Below are 19,870 nucleotides of genomic sequence, written 5' to 3'. Positions count from 1 at the left end.
ACTAGCACCAGTCACAGCTTCCTTGAAAACAATAGGATATTACTTGGATTATGCTAGTCTTGTCTGCAGCTATTGTACCATTTCCAAAACTTGACTTATCTCAATTATTTACAAATTTCCATTCTCCAATTGCAATGACTTAATGTTAGTGTCCCATATACTGTCATTCCTCCACCATCCAAAGTACCAAAACATTTCAATTTCCTATCTGGAGCAAATGAACAATTCCTGTGGCATATGTTTCACAATGCCTAAAGTTCTGTTTTGTGAAACATGGTGGGTTCCCTATTACGTACCATTGAGCATAAGAACAGAGGAAGCTGAAATGTTGGGAGCCTGCCAGTAACACTTTAAGACACTGCTCATCTTCTGTAAATCCTAGAGGGTTATCTCTTGAAAAGCAATGTGTTTGCAATGCACCATTAGCTTGCCAATGCTTGCAGGGATTCATTGATAATTTAGTTTCTCTTACGTGGAGCTTTGCAGGTGTGGCTGGTGCACTGAGCTCACCAGAAGGAGCCCTAATTATTTGTTCAAAAGTCCTTTCCACACACTTGAGTAAGGAACACTCTGAGGAAGGGTCACTGGACCCGAAACATTAACTCTAACAGATGCGCCAAACTTGCTAAGCTTTGCCAGCAACTTCTGTTTTTATACTCCAGTGCTCGGTTATCATTTTTATTTTAGCTGTCTCAGGAACTTAAATTAGGTTTGATTCTGCTACTTTTCCATGATTGTGAATTAATTCTTACTTTTTCAAGTTGTATGGTTGACGAAGTGATTTTATTACCATTTAATCAATATTTCTTTTTCGTGGAAAACAAAAAAATTAGCTGCAGTTATCAGATTGGATGATATTCTCTTAGCAAAAGAGAATGACATCTTTAGGATTAGATTAGGATTTTTTTCAAAGTCTTTAAGGTTAATTCTGACCAATTAGGTGTTTCATTTACAGCCAAGTGAAAATAACACAATGTTATGGACTGGTCTAAACCCCCTCAAAATATATTTAGAAGATAACCTAGACACCATTTTTCAATGTTAAAAGGCAAGCATAAGGTGTTGTGCTCTGGAGACAACTCGATCCATCTCTCCAGCTCTTGCCTCTGTGCACAACTGAAAGTTTCAGGCTACAATGTATGCAGAATGTATATAGAGGAAACTTGAATTTGATGCAATATGTTTAGGATGTGAATGCCAAAGCACTTAATATTGAAATAAATACTTTATTGAATTGTCATAAATGATGAATTCTCTTTTAAAGTAAGTCAGAGGCTGGTCGTCAACAATGGTTTGTAACAGACCATTTTATACTAAATCCAACCTCTGCATGCAAGTATCATCTCTACAGTTACTTAAACATTTACCTGAACTTTGGTCTGGAATTTCATGAGGTTGTGACAACTCCATGAAGAATCTATCATACCGAGGATCAAAAAGTCCAGTCCTTCCATTTACAACAGAGCTCATTTTTGACAATAAGGGAAAGGGGACCAGGCAAAAAGCGTATGAGGGACTTTCAAATCATTAGGGCCATTTGATTTATGGGCTCAAACAAACCACACTTATGCTGCATTAAGTCTTTAACTAAACCATAGGGATATGGTATTTTGCAGTAATTGTAAATGCTCGGTAAAAATTGATAAGGTCAGTTGAATTGCTGAGCTGCAAAGTTGTTTAAATAGTCAACTCTGGCCTTTGTAGTGAGAGATAAATTAACTCAAGCTATCAAGTTATTTAAATCTTCAGTCATTTAAAATATGAAAAAATAGGTCGCATATTATCTATGAGAGTTGAAAAATGACTATCCTACACTTACAGTAGCCTTTCACTGACATAATTCTATAGTATTATTAATGTTTGGCTGCCTTTTAAATTCATGGGTTGATTGAAAGCTGAAAGAGGCTTTCAGAAGATTATTTGTTTTCTCTGTGGATTTATAAATACAACTGTTAGTTTTTATAAGGGATTATATTCCTATGTGGCATTAAATGTTTTGAACTGGCTTACACAAATTCAACATTTTTTAATATAATGAAATATGTAATAAATACACAAAACTTTATTTTATTTAATCTCAAAATGGCTCTGAAGATGTGTTCACAGTAGATACTGGGCAAGTTAGCATAGATAGTGTAAGGGCAAAAAATTGTGGATTATGTCATTTGTTAGTTTTAGGGTGGTATAGGGGCAAGAAGATGTCATAAGGATGGGTGGAGACACGAGTTGTCATTATGTTGCATAGGAACTACAAGGCCTCATGGAGTTAGTTGGCAGCATGGGGATAGCATAAATTGGCATATATGGGGCATAGGAAGAATGAGGAGTATGAACTAGAGGACTAATGTTTAATGAGAACAACACCAATGGCAACCTCCAATCTGCATTGAGGGAGGTAGGCCTAACTTCATCACGTACTGTCCCTTAGCCCCATTTTAACCCTATGAAAGTTGAAAGTTCTGCCATGCGGGCAAGTTTGTTTTGAAGCTAATGTGATGAATCAGGAGGTGTCCTAACTAACGCTACCTCATTTTGCAGTGAAAATCTGCACCTCTGCATCTTGTTACTGTTTCACAAAGTAGTCAAAAACATTAATCACCATTGCCAGCTCTTAACCTTAATTACAATGTGGAAAAAACCCTGTGTTCTCCTGTATTTCATCATAATCCTGAATTATTAAGAACAGTTTAGCTTGTTTAGATAATGGCAAGTTCTTTTATACTTGATCTCTGTTATGTTACAGTGCACAGTTGAGAGATTTTTGGCTGCCAATTGATCTTATTTAAAGAAAAGATGTATTTTGTCTAAATTCAAATTGTACAAAGAAATATTATGGAAATATATCTCAGGTTCCCTCATTACTTGTGAAGAACACTTTTCGGTGCATTTCCTTCATCTTGGCCTCACGGTCTATATTTTTCTGCTATTTTTTCAGACGATCCAGCACATAAGGATTTTTTTTGTATGCAGTATTAACTTAACTCTGGCGTATTCAACAATAGAAAATAGCAGGAAACAATTTTGAAAAAAGGTATGTGATTGAAACTGCAAAGGAAATGAAAGCATGCCAAGGGTTCACAGTACTGTTCCATATCTGATCTTGAAGTGAGCCGTACACCATTGTGGCTGTTGGCGGCAACATACAAGTATGTGCTAGAAACGTCTGCAATTACAGTCCAGTGTTAAAATAGACCCTCTTTGGGCTATGCTTCCATTCCTTCTTCCCCAGGTTGACTTCAGTTTCTCCTCTCTTCAATCTCATTTAGTCTGGAAAATAGAGGTTTTCAGATTTCAGTTGATATCTTTGTTGAATTCGGCAAAGGGCTGAAGTCTCAGATCAGCCGTACTACCAAGAACCTGCGAGCAAGTTTAATGGTCTTGTATTACCTTTCATCCAAATAGCTTATATTCATAAAGGTGTATTATTTACATTGGGAAAATTGACATTTTCGGTACCAGACAACCGAGGTCAACAATAAATAAATGCGGAGCCTTGTGCTCTGTCATTGCAGTATCCTTGTTTCTTTAATAGAACGTCCTATTAGCCTATGTTGAACTTAAATCTAGGCTCCAGGTGTGAACAGCCAACTGTATCTAATTTACTATAACACTGATTTCCAAACCAGCATTAATTATTATATCTATATAAGTCAGATCCTGCCTTTATTTATTTCAAGTTTAGACTTGAAATTTCATTCCTTACATTGTACGACTAATTGCAGTATACACGGGAAATTGGAGAACGATTCAGAGCATTTGGTAGCCTTAGTCGTTCATCTATTGGTTAGAATTCACCTGAGCTGCCAATTTTCATTTTCATTAATTATGATATTAACCATTGTTTGTATCTATTTATGCCAAAATATGATGGAATCTCGTAAATCAATCGTGTTAATGCATTAATGGAAGAATGTTTGAAAATTGTCTTGATACAACAGTGATTTATGAAAGAAGGAGACTCCCAGATACGACTATTGTAAGAGAACTTTAAGATTAAAAAAATGACAAAAGATGAAAATCAGAATTAAAAATATGAAATGCTGGGACAAGGCAAGTCAGTCAATATCTGTAGAAAGTCAACTGTCCAAGTTAAATTGGAACGATCAAAATTATTCGAACTCAGCATTTAAGAACAAACAGAACAAAAACAGGAGAATGGACCACGCACAGATGTACATTCAGACAATACTTGCACTCATCCAGTGGCACGTGCATACATGCAAGCACACACAAAGACATGCTCATGCATGCACACAAACACGTGTATGCCAGCACAGACACTCACGGAGCTTCAAGCATGCACACATGCATGGAAAGATGAACACATTTAGTATTCCAACCTAGGGACATGCATATGCACTCGGGCATTCACATGTACCTTTAAACAGAAACCACATGCAGAAACAGACGTGCACAGGCACTTTTGAAAGAGGAAGGAGAATGATCTGTATAAAAAGGAAATTGAAAATGATTAAATGGCAGAAGTGAGATTAATGTAAGATAATATGAATAAACATAACAAAATAAATAAAAGATACAGGAGTAACGGATCTATGAATAGCTAAGGTATTGGTGAGGGCGTTCGTGGGACTGCTAAGCCAGATCTGTATTGGAAACAGATAAAGTTGAAAAAGTGGAGTATCAGGCTGAGAGGATAGCAGGCTGATGTAAAGGTGCAGACCTTGCTGCCTTGGTGGTGATCAGATAGCAGGTCCCCAAATCCAAGCAACAATCCTCATCTTCAGTGAACACTTCTGGCCCAGTATTGTGATGGTCTGGCATGGTAGTCCAGGTTGGCAATCTTCTCCTGGCAGTGTTTTCTTCGGCAGATGCTCTTGGTCCAGCGATCCGACAGTCCAGCATGGTTATTTTTGTCCAGGGTGGCAATCTTGTGTGTCCTGGCAATGGTTTTCTTCAGCAGAGGCTTTCAGCCCAGTTTTTCCAGCAGCCCGGCATGTCGGATTTGTCCCGGCATGGCATTCTTGTCATGAATTGATTGTTTCGTTCCAGCTGTGTGTTTCGTTGATCCACTGTGTGTTGATCTACTTCCTCCAAAACCCAGAGCTGTTAAATGGACTGTGATGAACTTTTGTCTTAAGTTTACTTTTTATTTTTATGAATTTACTTATGACTTCTGTCATTAATACAGGCACCATGGTAAGGCGACTCATATCACTCTTCATTGTATTTGTTTTGTAAAAGTACACATGACAATAAATTCTAAATTCTAAATTCATCTACCCACCAAAATGTCTCACAACATTAAAAACAAGAATGCAAAAATGGTCAATGGGTAAATGATAAAGACAAGGATAACAAGATTTTTAAAATCTATTTTTTGTTCAGTAAATGTGGCCAACTAGATAAATATAAAGTACCACTCCATGTTAATCCACATGCAATAGGATGGAAAGTACATCAATCAAACTGCAAATATAGAACTTGAACACATGACAAAGGAGCAGAAATAGTCTATTCAGAAAACCTTTGCTTTCCCTACATCACAATAACCTATCCAATTCTGTCTTTAAAAATACTCAGTGACATTGCATCTACTGCCTTCTGAGGTAGAGTCCCAACATCATGCAACCCCCAGTGAAAAACAATTCTTCTCATCTCTGTCCTTACCGTGTGCCCCCTCGTTTTAAAATGGTACCCCCATTTCTGGACTGAATCACTAGATAAACGTTGTTTCCAAGTCCATCTTGTCAAGGCCGTTCAGGATCTCATGCGCTTCAATCACGTAACATCTGACGCTTATAATTTTTGGCAGAAACAAGCCCAGCTTGTCTAATATATCCTCACAAGACACCTCACTTATTCCAGGTATTCATTTAGTAAACTTTCCCTGCATAGTCTTGAATGCATGTCCATCCTTCCGTAAGTAGGGAGACAAAAACTACATACAGTATTCAAGGATAATAGGAACTGCAGATGCTGGAGAGTCCGAGAATTCAAAAGGATCTAAGCCCGAAACATCAGCTTTCCTGCTCCTCTGATGCTGCTTGGCCTGCTGTGTTCATCCAGCTCCACACCTTGTTGTAGAGTATTCAAGGGGTAGTCTCACCAATAGCCCTGTACAACTGTAGCAAAGTGATAAAAAAAATCTGCAGATAGATGAACAGGAGGGCGGAAGAACACAGCAAGCCAGGCAGCATCTTAAGGAAAGGAACAGCCAACGTTTCAGGTATAACCCTTCTTCGGAACTGAATGAAGAAGGGTGATACGTAAAACGTTGATTCCTCCTTTCCTCCAGATGCTGCCTGGCTTGCTGTGTTCTTCCACCCTCCTGTTTATCATCCTTCCTTTTATATTCAATTCTTCTCATAATAAAGGATATTATCTCATTAGCCTTCTTGATTACTCACTTTTTGTCACTCACATTGAAACACACCGAAATCTCTCTGCACTACCAATTCTGTGATGTTTTCCATTTAAGTAACACTTGTTCTTTTTTCCAAAGTGAACAACTTCGCATTTTCCCATATTCCATTTGATAGATTTTTGTCTATTGAACTCAAACTATTTATGTTATTTTCACAACATTCTTTCCTAATAATTAAAGCATATCAGATTATTAGAGGGGTTGATAGAGTAGCAGTGGAGGGGCTTTTGATCAGCCATCCCTGCCCTAGTTTAAACAGCACACCTTAGCCTCCTATCCATCTGTCAATCTTCTCATACTGCTCCCCATGTGAAAAGCCTCATTTGTTTAACTCATGAGCAAACACTCTTCCCAGTTTTTCAAAAGTAATGTATCTCAAGTTGCCCATTTTGTTCTTCAGAAAGTTATATTTTAACTCTAGTTATCCCCAATAATCCAAACTTGAAGAAAAAGATCCTCCCTTTTGAAACCTTGCAAATGGTTCTAATTTGGAACATTTGGACTCATTTAAGAAACAGCTGTGATGGGGTACGTTGCTTTCTCTGGACTGACACACTAGTGTGAGAAATTGTCAATAGCATCCATCTTATAAATATTTGTCATATCCATAATAAATGCAAGAACCTTCTTCCTATTATAATTGAAATGATGATTGAAATGACTTTAAAAAGTTCAGTTGCAATCTAATGATGAACATATACCATTTTAAAACATAGTTCACTTTTGGATTCATTCTTCAACCAAGCCCTGACTAATTGTTTAAAAGAAATATACTTGCAATAGGGATTTAAAGGAAATGCAAAGTTTATTTGCTGGGTGTCTGGCGTTGAGCTGTTGTATGGCTGACACCCCTGGATGACTCCTTGTAAACAATGAGTTTTTTTTGGGTGGGAAGCAATTTATTAAAATAAACATAATTCAGAACTATGCAGGTTTTTAAGTTGGGTGGTTCATAAAGTACATTACGCCTCTGTTCTCAAAAACATTAACCGGGCATTGGCCAGTGGAAAGTATTCACTTCTGTTCTGGAGTCTCTAATTAGAGCAAAGCTACTGATCAGTTTCATTTCAGTATTAAACTCTGAATGAGTTGTGAATCTATATAAGTACAGTGCAGGCAACTGTGCAGGGTACTGCTGCCTGCTGCTAATTAACCGTAATTTAGGGACCTCACATAAGTCTGTTGGTGTTGAGTGGTTAATTGGTTCACTTGACATTGTGTGTTTTATGAGGAATGGTTTTAATTTGGAATATTTGAGCAACACGGCACTTTTAAAGAACAGCTTACTGTTATAACTGATATGGAAAAGGGCATTGAGAGATGTGACTGCATGGTTTCAGCCTTTGGGAGAGGGGAGGAACATTGCTTGCTGCGAAATTCTGTTCAATGGTTTCTCTCCATAATATCCTATGATGTCTCAGCAAAATAGAACCCATTGTACACTTGTGGTTGATCATTTCTGAATTACAGCTGTAACAAATTCTACTTAAAGTTAGATCTTTATTTGTCACAGCAATTAATCAATTCAACAACTGATTATTTTTTGAGGTTGTTGGAAGTGATTACATTTTACTATCACATTTTTGTTTTTATAGACAAAAGTAGCAAATGTTTATTGTTTAAATCCATTTATTGTTGAGAATCACACTGGGGCATTGAGTATGTCTGCTAAGATAGACAAAATCTTGCCCAAGTCAGTTCTACCACTCTCCTTTCTAAAAACTCCAGTCTGACCAGGAAAGTTCACACATTGACTGTTTCTGCCCACAGATACTCCTGACCTGTTAAATCTACCTAGCACTTTTTTTTAATTTCAGCTTTCCATCTTCTGCAGCATTTTGCTTTCACATTAGCTTTTCCCAAACTTCAGACTGATTAACGTTGAAACTTTCAATTATCTTCCTATGTTCAGCATTAATGGATGTATATATGCGACAAACATGTTTTCCAGAGGATGGGTGGAAGCGACATTTTGCTTCCTGAGGAAGTGTTTTAGGAGCAAATCTCTTCCAACTTCCAGACCAAGAAACTTCCAAAAAATAATTTGGAATACAATCACAGACTGTTACATCATTACAGCTGGTTTTGAATTGTTTTTGTTAACTGTAATCAAGAATAAAGAGTGAAAAATAATCTCCCACTTTATTGCTTGCTGAGATGTATTTACAGTTGGCATTGTGTTGAAAGGTTTATGTAGGATTGCAAAGGTTTTTAACCCAATGCATAGGAAATGCAATTGCCTATAACACACAGCTTAATCTGCTACCATATACAGTTCATAATACTAATCCTGAAAAAATGGAGCATATTTTGTTGTCTGCTTCATAAAGTCTCAATTACCTCTTGCAGTTCCACTGCAACATTTTATCTGATAAAGCATCGTACCATTCATCAGTTTGGCTGAAGTTGCTTTTTGAAAAGTTTTTTGGTTCTAATTATTATCCCATGAACCCAATAACCTTTTCACGTCATTGCCAAAGTAGAAGTGAAATTAGCTCTGCTCCTTGCACAGAAGGCAGCGAGGAGCACTATCGGCTCATCTGCTAGAGTAAGGAGCTCAAACAAACAGAAAAGCAGGTGCTCTGTAATGTAATGGCATCTGATACAGAGTCATCAAACATTTGCAGAGGTAAAATTGTTGGTTACAAAAATAGTGAGCCAAGTTACCAGTCTAAGGTACATGTTGAAAATCTGGATGTTTTGTGCCATTGTTTTAATGGTTGGGCCCATGCACCAACCCATTGCATTCAAATGCAGCATTTTCAAAATACAATGTGGCTCTCAGTGTCAGAGCTGCTGGCTCTTTACGGATGGCAACAATTAATTCCAAGTGAACAAAGAAATGATTGGAATTTCAGTAATATTTTTAAATGAGAACCAGTGCAAAAAAAATTCCTGCCCAATGTCTCCCCCAGTTTCTGACAGTTTCAGACCTGGCACACCATCTCAAATGCCCAACATAACTCTGACTGTCGTGTCAAATCTCAATTTGTGATGTGTTTGTTTTAGAGATGGTGTGAAAAGCTTAGTTTCCTTAACCTCAGCTTGAAATGTGTTTTTTTAAAACATCTGTTCCACTAAATATAATCCATACCTATTCACCAACCAGAATCCAGCTGCTTCAAGCACAAATGTTAATTTTGTGGCTTTGAGACCCACTCCAGAAACTCAGGGTCCAGAATTTGCTGAAGTAAGGTAGCGTGAGGTGCACTTTTTACTTTAGACTTTAATTGCTGAGATTTGGCTCAAAAGGATTTTGCTGGAACTGCAAGCTGCCAACAGCATAGTGTTCAAGGATGTGAAGGTGAGGTAGGTTATAGGGGGATGGGTCTGGGTGGGATGCTCTGACGATCAGTGTGGACTTTTTTGTAGCCAAAGGGCCTGTTTCCACCGATGGGACTGAGGCTAGATGCAGGAAGAATGTTCCCACTGTTGGGGAAGTCCAGAATTTGGGGTCACAGTCTAAGAATAAATGGTAAGACATTCAGTACTGCGACGAGGAAGAATTTCTTCACTCAGAGAGTTGTGAACCTGTGGAATCCTCTCCCGCTGGAAGCTGCTAAGGCCAGTTCATTAATATATATTCATGAGGGAGCTGGACATTGCCCATGTGGCTAAAGAGATCAAGGGGTATGGAGAGAGGGTGATAGTGGGATACCGAGAATGCATGATCAGTCATGATCATGTTGAATTGTGGTGTAGGTTTGAAGGGCTGAATGGCCTACTCCTGCAACTATTTTCTATGTTTAAGAACAAGTTGAAAATTTGAACTTTGTTCATTTACAATCTATAATGATTTATCAGTTAAAAAACATGAAGAAGATATAAAAAAAACACTTCCTTTGCAATGAATGGATAGGTTTTGGAATGCACTGCCTTGGAGCCTGGTAGCAACAGTTTAATTGAAGCATTCAAAAGGGAATTGATTGGACTGTTATCTGTAAAGGAAGAATAAACAGACTTGTGCTTGTGCTGATCGAGTCAGGGGAATAGTATTAAGTGAAATGTTCATTCAGAGAGTTGGTGCAGACACAATTAATTGACCAAATGACTTCTGTCTATGCTGTAGCATTGTGTAATTCTGTGCATTTGCCACCAGCAGTTTAATTTGTTTTTGTTCTGAGCTAACACAGTCAATTAGCATTGCAGGAGCATCAATGGTTCCTGTTAATGTTCTCATTATAAAAATCTGTTAATAGGGTCTTGTCGTGCTGTGATAATGTCCCTGCCTCAGAGCTAAGAGGCCTGAGTTCAAGTCCCACCTGCTCCAGAAGTGTGTAATAACATCCCTGATGGGATACATGAAGGCTAGTATCCTCTCACCAAGTCTCCCTTTATTTACATGTACATAGTACCTGACATTGACCCAGCTAGCTCAGAGCCAGCTCTTAGAGTAAGCAGAACCCCTGTTACTCCTGTTTACATCTCTAAGCCATAGCTCCCTGACTAGAGCAGGTTAACAGCTCCAATCAGAGAACTCGTACTCTCTGAGCCTGGCTGATCTCATTCCAATCATAACAAAATACTTCAGAATCTTTGGACTTCTCTACCCCAGAGGGCTATGGATTTTCCTGTGACAGACAGGATTTTGGCCTTTTCTTTATATAGAATCCCTCCAGTGTGGAAACAGGCCCTTTGGCTAAAAAAAGTCCACACTGATCGTCAGAACATCCCACCCAGACCTATCCCCCTATCACCTACCTCACCTTCACATCCTTGAACACTATGGGGCATTCAGCACAGCCAACCCAACTAGCCTGCACATCTTTAGATTGTAGGAGGAAACCAGAGCACCAGGAGGAAACCCACACAGACACGGGGAGAATGTGCAAACTCCACATAGACAGTTGTCCGAGGCTGGAATTGAACCTGGTCCCTGGCGCTGTGAGGCAGCAGTGCTAACCACTGAGCCACCGACAGCCCAAAAGAAAAATGCTTGCATTCTTCCCACCCGGGAATTGAACCCCAGTCTCCCACAAGACAGACGGAAATACAACCCACTATTCTACCAAGGCCTCTTAGGGAATCAAGGGAAAAAGAGGACTGGATTGGAAAGTGAAATTAAGGCTAACAAGGATCAACCATGATTATATGGAATGCCATACAAGACTTTGGGGGAGATTCTGTACGGTCTGGTCTACCCTATTTCTTATGTCCATCTGTTAGTTTAATTGGTTGAGAATGAAATCCAGCCAGATAATGTGAGGGATGGAAACAAATGGTGTCACATCAGCTGTGCTTGAGATATGATGTTGGAGACAGACCAGAGGACACTTTTGCATACATCTGCTTACGTTGTGCATTTATTAGGAGCCTGTGAATTGGGAAAGTTTTATTTTACGGTGATAACATTCCCTACTGTGACAATAGAAAAATAAAATACAGGGATTAAAACACAAGAAATGTTCAGCAAATTTTATAGCCTGGCATATTGAAATAAATAGTTTTTAGCCAGGTTAACATCGAGCAATCATCATTCACTATCTTTACCTCTCTGGAACTATCCGTTATGTCTAAATGTCAGGAATGTGGAGATTAAGATTGAAGTCCTGATTTGGGGGCTTGCCACTGAAGGCATTGACATAGACTGTGTTGTCGAGCCACCCAGAGATGACAATGACTTCGGTCAGCAAGAGTTTCCACTTGCTTGTTCCCGCAGCACTGTTTTAAATAATACAATCAGAGTTAGTTTTATGAAAGAGAAATTGAGTTTGACAAGTCTAATAGAGATCCTTGAGGATGAAACATGCAGGATGGAATGAATTGGTCGATTTGGATTACCAAAAGGCACTCAGTATGGTGCTACATGAAAAGGTACCCCACAAGAAAAGTGCTCATGATGTTCTTCTGATATATTGGTATAGATAAACAATTGACTAAGTAGCATATAAGAGATTCTGAATATGTGGACCATTTTCAACTTGACAAATTCTAACTAGTAAAGTGCCACAGGAATCAGCACTGAGGCCTCAACTACTTACAAGCTATACTGATGACTAGGGTATAAAAGTTGATAGGAAAGCAAGTTGTGAGAGAGATACAAAATGTCTGTAAAAAATGTAGTTAGATAAGTGAGCAAGTAAAAATTTAGCAGACTTTATATGATGTGGGATGCAATGAGTTGCACATTTCGGTATGAAGAGTAAGTATTCAACTCGAAAAAGACTTCAGTGTGCTGGAGTTCCGATGGATCTACATGTCCCTGTACATGAATAACAAATGTTACCGTGCACAGACAGCACATAGTTAGGAACACAAATGGAGTGATAGTCTTTATTACAGAAAGAGTGGTTTCTGAAAATAGACAAGTCTTGTAACAGCTTTATAGAGCATTGATGAGACAACGCCTCAATTACTGTGTGCTATGTCGATCTCCTTTCCCGAGGAAGATCATATTCGCATTCCAGACAATTTCTGAGAAAGTGCGGTTGGTTAATTCTGGGATGATAAGATTACCAAGATAACAAGGTGTAGAGCTGGATGAACACCGCAGGCCAAGCAGCATCTTTTTCTGAAGAAGGATCTAGGCCTGAAATGTCAGCTTTCCTGCTCCTATGATGCTGCTTGGCCTGCTGTGTTCATTCAGCTCTACACCTTGTTATCTCAGATTCTCCAGCATCTGCAGTTCCTACTATCTCTGATAAGATTATCGTGCGGGGCAATGTTGAACAGATTGGGCCTAAACTCTTTGGAATTTAAAAGCACAAAGGGTAATCATACAGAAGCATGTAAGATTCTGAATGGGCTTGATAGGGTAGAGTTTTCTCTCATGGGGAAATCTTGGAGGAGGGGAGCAAGTTAAAAAGAAGAGATTTCCTGTTTAGGACGGAGATGGGGAGAAATTTATTCCTCATGGGCTTACAGTCTTTGGAGTGCTCTTCCACAGACAGCAGTGATGCTTTGAATATATTCAAAGCAAAATTCGACAAAATTTGATCTTCAAGAGAGTTGAGATGTGTGGGAGGAAGGCAGGAAAATGGAGTTAAGCCACAATTAGATCATTCATGATCTAATGTATGGCAGAGCATACTCTTGGGTCCAGATAGCCCACTCATGCTGCTATTTTGTTTGTTCTTAGTTCTATCCCAAGAGAGGAGCTGGCTTCTGCTATTTTTTCCTCAAATGGTATCATCACCAGAATCATTAATGTTTCTGAATTTGTTGATTTCAGCAAATTAAGGCATTTTCCAATCAATCTGCTCAGAGATGTTATAAAATACCTCTGCAGCAGGTACGACTCAAAGCTGATTTTCCTGCCTCAGAGGTATGGACGCTTCCACTACACCACATGAACCATACAGTATAAAGGTTCTTTTTCCCCCAAAGTGAAGACAATAAAATAACATTCCTTTTCTGTCTTTGGAAAGAACCCACATGGTCAACTGATGCCAACGTAATGAGAACACGGTGACTTGTTTAAAGTCACATGTGCCAAAGCTTTTCCCAAATAACTGACTCAATCCATCTATCAAACATGTATTTGAGGCTAAAACAGATTGTTTTCAACATTAGTGCCGTGTTTTAAAATGATAGAACCACATGATCTTCTCCATCATCAATAGTACCTACTTCAACCTTTAGAATGTTGCCCAGTATCATTGCCATGGTTTATCTGTTGTTGAAACTTTGGTGCATGTCTTGATGTGGTCTAATTGACAGCACTCTCATTTTGTGATACAGAATGTTCCGGGTCCCAATCTGACTCCAGAGGCCAAAGTCCACACTCAAACATCAGGCCAACTAAGAGGTGACTGTATTACTACAAGTGCCATCTTTTACATGAGATGTTAAACTGAGAACTGCTTGGGGCCATCTACTTGACCCCGCAGCACTGATCCGGCTTCCTCAGAACCAGCTCTCCGAGTGAACATGACCTCTGACTCCCTGGTTGGACCAGGTTAACAATCTCAATCAGGGAACTCGTATTCTAAGAGGTCCACCTGGGCTAATTTTCTTACAATCACTATATCTATCCCCCTCTAAGTCCGGGAACGTAGGTCTGTTCTTTGTCTTGTAGCCTCTCTTGGTGCATTTTAGCAGAGTGCTCGGCTCCTCCATGTTAACCTCAGATATGGGTAGCAGTACCAGACCATTTCCAGCCTCTTGTGCCTCGAGGATCTCGGAAGACATTTACCCTCTTAAGTCTGTAACGTTGTCGAGGTTGTAGCATCTGCTGTGTTCATCTCTGACTCCAAGGTTTCTTCGACACTTGACAGAGAGAGAGAACCCATAGGTTCTGATATCCTTTCCGGCTTTTCTGAAGGGCCGGGTATGTTTTGCTCCCACACAGTTTGCCAGTTTGAAACTTTCAGGTAATTTGCGTGCTGATTCAAGACCATTGCAAATACCCAAACTGGACCGCAGTTCCTGCACCAAACTTTCTCTGCTGAAGTAAACTGTCTCTCATGCACAGTGGAGCCTTGTGTCCAGCACTGGTATTCCTGTTACCATTTCACCCTTGCCCCCACATCCAGAAAGGTCAGGTTTAACCTAATGTGTAATCTTCTCCCCATTAGCAACTCTGCTGGAGCTATCCCTGTTGTTGCTTGAGGTTTGGTTCTATAGTCAAACAGGAATCAGGACAGTTTGGTAACTAGTAAAGCTGTAGGCTGTTTCTTCAAGCCAGCCTTGTAAGTTTGGACTACCCTTTCTGCCAAACCATGGCATGATGGATAGTATGGAACTGTCCTTATATGATGAATATCACTTGACATTAGGAAATTATGAAATTCCCCGCTGTTAAACAATGGTCCATTATACTTCTGGGAGTCTGAGAATTGCAAAAGGTGCACACAGGCTTTCTACCATTGTCCCCATATTTGTTGAATGAACTCTGTGCATGCTCAACCACTTTGAGCAGGCATCCATTATGACTAAGAATGTTGAGCCCATGCAACTAAGGCCAGGATTTACCCAAAATCCCCATGAATGTGGAGGAACTGCTGGTGGTAATTTTCGTCCTTGTTGGCACTCTGGGCATTGCCCCACAACTGTCTGCATCTGTTCCTGGCCATCAGACATACCTTCTCAGCAACAGGCACCCCTGGATGACCCTGGTAGAGTTCAGCCAGTATCTGGCAGTGACATTTGTTCAAGACAACCACTCCTGCTCCCCATAAAAAAAAGTCCCATGCTGCGCAGTGATCTGGTCTTGGTGGATGCAGGAAGGTTTCAGTTCTAGTTGTGATATCCCTTTTGTTTCCCCTATCACCACCAGCTGTTTTAGTTTTTCCAATTCTGGATCTTTCTGCAATCACAGTCTGATATTATCAGCGGTGACTGGAATGGTATTCAGAAAGTTTAAAACCAAAGCAGTTTCGGCTAGTAGGCACTTCTTCATGATTACTTCACTAATACCAAATGGTCTCTCAGCATCTCGTTAAGGTTTGAATGAAAATCACATGCCTCTGCCAATCGTCTTAACATTGTCAAAACCCCCAACACAGATTCCCCTGGTTCTTGAACTGCTGAGTAAAATTGATAGCATCTCAGAATAAGAGGCAATTTGGAGTCATAATATTCTGTCCCTAAATCCATCAGCTTTTGAAGGGTTTCAGTATTGAGTGCCTCAGGAAACTTCAGGCTCCTGATAACTGAAAAAAACTGAGAATCCAGAAGCTGCCAGGAGAATTACTTGTTGCTTTTCACCTGTCCCATTGTCATTTTCCCAGAAAAAATAATGCATTCTTAATTTAACACACACCCATAGGTTAAGAAATGCACACTTTTCAAAAAGATAGCATTGTCACAAGGTTAAAAAGTAGTCTGGAGAGGCTAGGTCACTTTTCACTGGACCTTACAGAGGTTTATAAAATTATGAAGGGCGTAGATAAGATAAATAGCAAAGGTCTTTTCCCTAAGGTGGGATGTGCCAAACAAGGGGGCATATTTTTAAATTGAGAGGAAAAAGATTTAAGCAGGACATGAGGTGAAACTTTTTTATACAGACAGTGGATAGTGTGTGGAATGAATTGCCAGAGGAAGTGGTGCATGCAGGTACAGTTACAGCATCTAAAAGACTTTGGATAAGTTCATGAATAGGAAAGGTTTGGAGGGATCTGGGCCAAACACAAGCAGGTAGAACTAGTTTAGTTTGGGAACATGTTTGATGTGGACTAGTTGGACTGAAGGGCCCATTTCCATGCTGTATGATTCCCTGACTCTCTGACACCACTTACAGACAATTAGGGAAAGGAATTGAGGTTACTGTGCTCTCTCTCCTTGTTGTATAAGCAGTATAAATTAATTGATTGTATCAGAATTTACTGATGGTGTTATACTACCAACCATAACATTTTACTTATGATGGCAATCACAGTTTTTTCAAGCACTGTTCATTTTACTGAATGCTACCCCAACATCTGTTTAAATGCTAAGTACATTGATGGTTGAGTAAAAACCATGATAGATTAGATCTAAACATGGAAGAAAATATAAATGCATTATAGACACAATTTAGTTTTGTAATTATTAACAGGTACATTTTGTTTCTTTGCACTCCAGCCACATTGTTGTTGTGACATCCTCATTTCACTCAAAGCCATTAAGCCACAAACAGAAAGGAGATATATTAAGGGTGTGATTACACTGATTATTGGTGAAACCACATTAATGCTTCATTGAGTAGGAAGTATTGAACAAAGGAGCTTGTAATTATAGAGGGAACATGGCAGTTATAGATCTAGTAAATCATAAGTAAAATAACTTCCTTCTAAAATTGCATGCGTTACAACTCAGAAAGTGGTTTGTGGAAAATAATCTCTTTTGGAAATAACAGCTATCCACTGAGTTGTCCTGAAGCTTTGGTAATAAGCTGGGTGTGGGGAACATTAAAAAACCACAAATAAAGCATAAATAAAAATGTGGAAAAGTTTGAACTCTTCTTCCTAAACAGTAAATCTAAAATTAAATGCTTTAAAACACTTATTACGCAATTTATTTTAAATGGGTCAATGGCTATGTTAAGGCATCTCCAAAGCAATTTTACCTGATGTAAAAACAGAGTATGCCATTAGAGAAATTAAGCGATTGAAGTTTACATTTTTCTGAGTGTTCTGTGATATCTCATGGTGCCTTTGAACAACTGTCTAATGTGGACCCTAATGTTACATTGGGATTATGGAGTAGATACGGTGTCCCATAGAGAAATTTTTAGAAGCTATATTTCTTCCCTCCAAGTAGAGAAACTACCCTTCAATCTTCAAAAGTGAATTATGGAACAGGCTCAAAAAACGCAGCTTGAATCGAACTGATCTGTATTCTTTAAAATCTATTCCTTCAGTGGGAATTTAAATATATTTTTGTCCATTAGCAGTCACCATGTGTTAATTATACTGTGGTGTACTTCCTCCAGCCATAACAATAATAATGTCAGTGGTTAGCAGGAAATACTGTTGTAAAATGCCAAAGTAATTTCAAAGTGATTATGATTGAGTCATGTTGAGAGATATGTTTAATGAATAAATTCACAACTTGTGTCCTTTGCCTTCAAAAACATGTTATCTTACAGATGTTAAAAAGAGTTATGGTGACCAGAATGTCAAAATATTACATAAATGAAGACAAATTGTATCAACTTCATCTCTGATGCATACATTTATTAGGAAACTTTTCTTTCATCATCTTAGGGTCAGATTAGCCAGGCGTTCTGTCTGGTGTTGAAGAGTTACTTCTCAATTTTCCAACAATAATAAAAATAAGTCTGATTATATGTCAATGAGAATATTCCGTTTTCATTTTGAGAGAAGTCATTGCAACATGCACTCGGACCATTTTATGACAGCATTTAATTTTAAAAATACTGCAAATGCTGGAAATCTGAGACAAAAACAGAAATAACTGTAGAAACTCAGCTGGTCTGGCAGCATCTGTGGAGAGAAAGCAGAGTCAATGTTTTGGGGTCCAGTGACCCTTGTTCATAATGGAAATGTAGCTTGGAAAAGGTTGGTATTAAGACAGGCATGGGAGAGAAGCAAATGTTAGATGGAAATGCAGCCCAGAGAAAGAGAACGGCCATTGGGCAGATAAAGGATTGGGTCTGGTGAGCTGGGGATAAAGAAAAGAATTCCTTTGTTTCTTTGGGCTCCATCTTGGCCTGTCTTTTTCTTTCTCAGCAACCTAACCCCATCTTTAGCATATCTACCCACCTTATCCCTGGCTACAGTCAAGTCTGAAGTAATCACTGGACCAAACACTTCGACTCTGCTTTCTTTCCACAGATGCCACCAGAACTGCTGAATTTCTGCAGCTATTTCTGTTTGTCTACTCAAATATATTTTGAATCCAACTAAAAATTATACATTTATGTAGACTTAGATGGTTTTAAGACTGACAGTGACCACATGGTATATTATTTGTTAATACACCTCTTATGCAATTGTCGTATTGATTTCACCATTATCTTCTCTCATTGTATCATTATTCTGTCAGGCGCATGAAATTGTCACAAGGGATAGGCTACTAATGCATTCTGAACCTCAAGAAGCAATATAGACGGACCATTGAAAGTGTGCATCATAACTGAAATAATTCCACAAAAGCCAGTATCCTGTCAGCAAGTCACCCTTAATTTACATGAGGAGAGTCCTTGACACTGATCCAGGTTCCTCAGAGCAAGCTCTCTGAGTGAACAGAACCTCTGGCACTTCTGTTTATATCTGCCAGCCAGGGCTCCCTGACTGGACCATGTTAATAGCCCCAATCAGCGAACTCATATTCTATAAAGTCCGTCTGAGCTGATCTTGTTACAATCACTACACCCCTCCCCCTCTGAGTCCAAAGACATCGCTGTTTTTCTTCTCTTGTGCCTGGAGCATCTTGGAAGAAATTCATTCTTTCCTTCAGAAAGCAATGGCATTGAGCTGTGGACATCTGCTGTGCCCATCTCAGGTTCTAGGGTATCTTCAATGCTCTATGGAGAAAGAGAACCCACAGAGTCCAGAAAGGTCAGAAAGGTAGTCCAGGAACTGGACACATTTTTCTCCCACACCATTTGTGAGTTTGAAAATTTCATATAGACCATATGCTTGCTCAGGAACCTTGCATCGACCTGAACTTTATACATCACTGGACCAGACCCTGTGTCAACAGTGCCTCTTACCCATACAGTGCCATTCCCATGGTTCTTACACCAAACTTTGTTCCCCAAAATAAACTGTTTCTCTCACTTAGCAGAGTCTTGTGTCTGGCATTGGAGCTCCTGATGCTGTTTCACCCTCCCTGCCATTCCCAGTAAGATCAGATTTAACCTGGTGAGGAGTCTTCTTCCCATTAGCAACACTGCTGGAGCATGAGGGATGATCCTATAATCAAATAGGAACTGGGACAGTTTGGTATCCAGTGAAGCTGTAGGCAGTTTCTTTAAGCCTGTCTTCAAAGTTTGGATTGCTCTTTCTGCCAAATCATTGGATGATGGAGCTGTCCTGGTATGGTGAATACTCTCGGAAATACTCAAACTCCTTGGAGATAAATGATAATCCATTGTCA

General features: G+C 39.2%; 1 protein-coding gene across 4 annotated transcripts in view; it reads left to right on the top strand.

Annotated features, from left to right (window-relative positions):
- The window catches only part of col8a2 (collagen, type VIII, alpha 2), a 173,217-nt gene that overhangs the window by 97,755 nt on the left and 55,592 nt on the right, over nucleotides 1-19,870 (top strand). For 2 of the 4 annotated variants that reach the window (XM_048558318.1, XM_048558320.2), the window contains exon 2: nucleotides 2,936-3,031. The exons of the other annotated variants lie outside the window; for them this stretch is intronic. The gene's annotated coding sequence lies outside the window, so the exon portion shown is untranslated. The remainder of the gene's footprint in view (nucleotides 1-2,935; nucleotides 3,032-19,870) is intronic. 4 annotated transcript variants of the gene reach the window in all.

This window comes from Stegostoma tigrinum, chromosome 24 (assembly GCF_030684315.1).
Source record: "Stegostoma tigrinum isolate sSteTig4 chromosome 24, sSteTig4.hap1, whole genome shotgun sequence".
In the NCBI taxonomy this organism is placed as follows: domain Eukaryota; kingdom Metazoa; phylum Chordata; class Chondrichthyes; order Orectolobiformes; family Stegostomatidae; genus Stegostoma; species Stegostoma tigrinum.
This window is presented reverse-complemented; position numbering and strand designations above follow the sequence as displayed.